This window comes from Dasypus novemcinctus, chromosome 23 (assembly GCF_030445035.2).
Source record: "Dasypus novemcinctus isolate mDasNov1 chromosome 23, mDasNov1.1.hap2, whole genome shotgun sequence".
Taxonomy (NCBI): Eukaryota; Metazoa; Chordata; class Mammalia; order Cingulata; family Dasypodidae; genus Dasypus; species Dasypus novemcinctus.
In genome coordinates, this window is record NC_080695.1 from 19,898,358 (window position 1) to 19,904,357 (window position 6,000).

General features: G+C 45.5%; 1 pseudogene; it reads right to left on the reverse strand.

Annotated features, from left to right (window-relative positions):
* Positions 1 to 4,059, reverse strand: part of LOC101425844 (target of rapamycin complex 2 subunit MAPKAP1-like) — a 167,439-nt pseudogene extending 163,380 nt beyond the window's left edge.
* Positions 4,060 to 6,000: the final 1,941 nt, after the last annotated feature.

Below are 6,000 nucleotides of genomic sequence, written 5' to 3' on the forward strand. Positions count from 1 at the left end.
CAGGAATCCCACTGACAACACAGCGTTCCAAGGACAACAACCATTTGTCCCCTTAATTCTTTCATTTTTTCAGCCTTTCAACTGAAATATTTATGAATCTATTTTTCTTATTAAGCTCAACCAAAACGAAGTATACTGTCTGTCCCCAGATCCAAGGAATCTCCAGTTTTAATATATTCATGCAGATGCTTTAACACGTAGCTTAAGAGCTGGGTGCTAAGTTTGCACCCTGGGAGAATGGCAGCTGACAGACCAAAAAAGGAGAAATCCATTTGGTACTATTGATTCAACCAAAATTTAGAGAAGAGATACTACTAAATCTCTCTACACTCCTAAATTGCTTGATTGTTTTACCCCTAGTCATGAGTTGGGTAGAGTGACTAAATTCGAACATTCCTTCCAATTTCCAAACTTCAAAAGAACCTGTTAACTAGAGAGGCATGATGTTGAAAACCTGGGATGTGAAACCACTTACCTCCAAGCTGCTGGGGACCTGGAGAAAGGGCTTAAGTGGTTGGAGATTAGGAAAAACTTTAGTGGCCATAAGGATGGTTGATTGTTAAAATGTTTTATTTGTATACATTGCTTACAAGTTGCCCCTTTCTATTTATTTTTAAAGATTAATTTATTGTTTTTATTTACTTATTTCTCCCCCCTCCTCCATTGTTTTCCACTCGCTGTCTGCTTGTCTTTTCTTTAGGAGGCACTGGGAACTGAACTTGAGGCCTCCTGCATGGGAGAGAGGCACCTAACCACCTGAGCCACCTCCACTCTCTGCTTGTTGTGTCTCTCATTGTGTTTCCTCATTGTGTTTCTTGATTGCATCATCTCACTGCATCATTTTTGTTGTGTCAACTTGCTGCGTGAGCCCATTACTTCAGTTGCTGTCTTCTTCGTCTTCTCCAGGAGGCACCGGCAACCCAGCTGGGGGCTCTCATGTGGTAGGTGGGAGCTCAATTGCTTGAGCCACATCTGCTTCCCACCCCTTCTAATTTTTGATCTGAATGTGTATAAATTATTTATTAATGAATACTGGCAATGTATATTGTTCATCTGGTTGTGGTTACCTGGGAGTTTGTAAGATATTTTTTTCTTTAAAAGATGCCTAGCATGTATTTTTACACATGCATCTGTATCTCTGATATATGCTAACAAGAAAAATAAGTAAACAATAAAAATTATTATGAGTATTATATAACTTGGAAATCTGTATTCTGGAATTTAATCTGGAGAGAAAAGGTAAATTTTAAGCATTTGGTGTCCTTCAACATAGTGCTAATTAAATTGGATCAGTGTTTTAAAAAATGGACAATTTGGGAAACGGACTTTGGCCCAGTGGTTAGGGCGTCCGTCTACCACATGGGAGGTCCGCGATTCAAGCCCCGGACCTCCTTGACCCGTGTGGAGCTGGCCCATGCGCAGTGCTGATGCGCGCAAGGAGTGCCCTGCTACACAGGGGTGTCCGCCGCGTAGGGGAGCCCCACGCGCAAGGAGTGCACCCATGGGGAGAGCCGCCCAGCGCGAAGGAGGGAGCAGCCTGCCGAGGAATGGCGCCGCCCACACTTCCCGTGCCGCAGACGACAACAGAAGCAGACAAAGAAACAAGACGCAGCAAATAGACACCAAGAACAGACAACCGGGGGAGGGGAGGGGAATTAAATAAATAAAAATAAAAATCTTAAAAAAAAAAAATGGACAATTTAACCCATGTTTGCTTATTATTATAACTAATATGTTTGGTTTTACTTTATGTTATTTAGTGCATACTGTCATTCACACTTCATTATTTTACCTTATGACCCACATTTTCTTCGGCATGATTCCTTCCCTACCCTGAGATGGCTCCCTTGTCTGTTTGTTTATTGTTTTTGCTCATTTTTGCATCAGGAACCAAACCCAGGACCTCCCATGTGAGAGGCAGGCACTCAACTGCTTGAGCCACATCTGCTCCTTGCTCATTTGCTTTAGCTAGTTGTTTTGTGTGTTGTTTTTATTGCTCATTGTTTGCTCATTGTTTTTGCTTGTTGTCTGCTCATTGTTTTTGTTAGATGCCTGCTCATTGTTTTTGCTTATTGTCTCCTTTTTTTTTTTTTTTTGCTCTATGCCTGCTCATTGTCTGCTCACTGTTTACTTGTCTTCTTTAGGAGGCACTGGGAACCAAACCCAGGACCTTCCATGTGGGTGTCGGGTGCTCAACTGCTTGAACCACATCTGCTCCCTGCTGTGATTTTTAAAGAGTATATCAGTTTATCAAAAGGCGGAAAAAAGGAAATGTGCATCTGTGCTCTTTGCTTTAAGAAATGTGATCAAGTTGCACAGAAATGCCTGGGTGTGACTGTGCATCCTGGGGCAGGGTCGTTGGGCAGTGAAGATGGCTGGGCTAAGCATGTGGCTCCTCTGCCTGCCTGGTGGTCTGGCCCCTGGGCACTGCTAATCAAAGCCACTGCCACTTGGGCTTTGGTCCTATGGAAATGTCCCCAGCCCCATCATAGGGGGTGCCACCCTCACAAATCCCCTAAGAGCCCACCAGCCCTGTGCCTCTGAGCCAAAGGCTGGCCTCTCTCTGCAGGACTGTGGGGCAGGATGGGTTCTAGAGCCTCCCAGCAAGATCTGAACTATGGCAACAGATATAGGCTGGAGGCCAGTGTCATTGCTACCCTGATTTCTTCCCCTTCTGGAGCTGAAGTGTGCACATCTGTTCAGTTTTCTGTTTCTGAGCAAAAGAGTTGGGCCGGGCAGTTGCTTGCTTGAGATTCCAGGATGTAGTAAGCCTCAAGCCCAGTTTCGTTGCATCAGATTCAAATAGAGGTGTTTGCATTGTGATTGTTTTGATTCATGAGTGTAAGTCCTGTGTGTCTGGGTCTTTTTTCCCTGCCAGTGACAGAGCAGATCAGAATCAACTGAGGTGGGTTTCTGCTTAATCCAAAACTTAGTGTGGCTTTCTGGGTCATCACAGGGTCTGTCTTTACCTGGTCTACAGGGACACCTGTGTGTCAGTAGTAAATCACTGTCTGTGGATCACACTGACTTCAAAATGACTTGTTTGGAGGCTGCTGAGCATATGTTGTTCTCTAGCTATGTCAGTTTGCAAATCCTTCTTAAAAATCCCCATGCCCTTGAACCATTCTCACGGAGCAGGCAGAATTTCCCTGAGTTCTGGCTCTCTAAGTTGCTCTCTGGGTCCACTGCAATGTTGCTTGTTCTGCTTCTTCAGGCCTGGAAGTTTCTAGGATCCTTCCCTTCTTGTCACTGTTGTTGGCGAGATTTCCTTCATGGCGCCTCTGCACTGTCCTCCTGAATAAGGGAGAGTCCACAAGCAGCGCTTATTTGAACAAAGAGCAATTCTTTGGCTGTCAGATCAGGAGACGAACAATTTTTCAACCAGGGCCAGTGTCCTGAATCCAAATTTATGAATGGGTGAGTTAGAATCCGGGTGTGTGTGGGGTGGGGGGATTTTGCTTCATTTCCCTAACATCCTCAGCCATATACAGGCAGAAGGCACTATGTTGTCATTGACCTCCAGCACCTGTGCTGCCAACAGATAAGCCTGATAAGGCCCTACATCTGGAGCTGGTCATTGGCAGCAGTCTGTCTGTCCTGGCTTAGTGTGGGAGTGGGGGTAGATGTTGGTCTTGTTGGTTGTGAGTGTACCTCCCTGACCATCTGGAATTCTCATGAATGGGGTAGCTGGAGAAAGCTGTAGAAAGTCCTGCTCCAGGAGGACAGTTACTTTTTTTTTTTTTAGATTCATTCATTCATTCATTCATTCTCCCCCTTCCCCTCCTCCCTTCCCACTGTTTTTGCCATCTGTGTCCATTTGCCTTGTGATCTTCTGTATGTATTTCTCTTTTTGTCTTCTCTTCTCATGTTTTCTCCTCTAGGATTCACCAGGATTCGATCCTGGGGATCCCTGATGTGGAGAGAGGTTCCCTGTCAATTTTGCGTCACCTCTGTTCCCAGTCTTTGCTGTGCTTCACCTTGATTCTCCCCTCCGTCTCTCTTTTTTGATGCGTCATCATCTTCCTGTGTGACTCGCCTGTATGGGCACTGGCTGGCCATGTGGGCACACTTTCTCTTCTTTTTCAACAGAAGGACCCAGGGATCGAACCCAGGTCCTCCCATATGGTAGGTGGAGGCCCTGTCACTGGAGCCACATCTGCTTCCTGAGGACAGTTACTATTGACTGCTTTCTGGAACTTCGAGGACTTTCTTTGAAGGACTCTTTTTCAAGCAGTGACTTTATATCCTAGGCTGATGGCTTAGAATTTCTCTTTCCACCACATATTTTTGCATTTGATCTATTTCTGTCTCTCTTTCCGGAGCTGTTCTAATCTTTGATACATACATAGCCCTGAGTCTTATCATTGCATCCCTGAATTTGTGATCCACCCATCAGGATGACTCTTTTCTAGGTCAACATCAAGATCAATGAGAACCATCTGACACACTCCTGTGCCATCATTGGCTACACGTTACTCTCAAATATGAACCATTGAATGGGAGCTAGGATGATGGGGTGGATTGTCTAAGGCCATTCTTTCTGTGGGCCACTTTCCTTAAGTCTTCATATTGTTTCACGGACTTTCATACCATGTGCCAAGATCTAGTTAAAGGGATGCTGGTACAGACAGTGCCTCTCAAATTTTTTTCACAGACTCATCTAGGTTTGAGTCCTGCACTGTGTCATACCAGCTGTGTAACTGACCCTGAGTCTTCCTAATTCAGATGACAGGCTACAGCAGTCTCCTATTCTGGAAGGGCCTGGAAATGGATGCTACCAGATGACCTGAACAAAGGCCTTACTGTTGTCATGGAACACAGAGGAGTGAGGGGGGTGCCAGGCTTGCGGGTAGGCTGGTGGGTGAGCAAATGAGCCAGCAGCTGGAGCAACCCTGTCCTGAAGCTCTTTGCACAATGGGTTGGGCTGGCCTGGGGCATGGTCCTGATGGGGGAACCTGGCTCTACCCCTGTGCTTCCTGGTCGCTGCCTCCAGCTTCACATTCTTGAGATCTTGGGGACATACTTCTCCTGGTTCAGCTGCTGCTTCCTAGGCCTGCCTTTGCACCCCCATCATCTGCTGCCACCTCCCTACTGAGAACAGAATTCTGCAGCCCTCAGCTATGAACCAACTTTTGCTTTTCTCTTTTTGAAGTAGATAATATGCAGCCAATATTTAATTTTAATAAGTGACTAACTTTACATTTTCAAAAACACATTTGCACATACATTTTCTATAATTTTTTTTTCAAAAATATGTATTTATTTATTTCTCTCTCCCCTTCCCCACCCCCCCCCATTGTCCCCCCCATTGTCTGCTCTCTGTATCCATTCGCTGTGTGTTCTTCTGTGATCGCTTCTATCCTTATCAGTGGCACCGGGAATAAATCTGTGTTTCTTTTTGTTGCGTCATCTTGTTGTGTCAGCTCTGTGTGTGTGTGACACCATTCCTGGATAGGCTGTACTTTCTTTCATGCTGGGCAGCTCTCCTTACGGGGCACACTCCTTGCACGTGGGGCTCCCCTACACGGGGGACACCCCTGCGTGGCAGGGCACTCCTTGCGCGCATCAGCACTGCACATGGGCCAGCCCCACACTGGTCAAGGAGGCCCGGGTTTGAATCACGGACCTCCCATGTGGTAGGCGGATGCCTCATCCATTAGGCCAAGTCCGCTTCCCTTCTATCATTATTAAAGGCAGGAGGGGCACAATAACATTTTACTCTTCTTTTTGAAATGGGGACTAATTCATTGTCCTCCGTGCTTAACTTTCTAGGCCAGGCCAATATAATCTGGGTGCATTGTAAGACACGTTTTTCTTAATATTGACACTTTTTACAATTATATCCTGACTTTTGGGGACCACTGTCGGCTTGGGCATTTATTTAGTTACCATTTATACCGATAATTTACACAACTCTCCGGTTCATAGTGTCAGTGCTTGCTTCTCTGCTCGAGTCCTTACTTTTGATTACTCTGTTAAGTTTGATTTATCTGTTAGGAT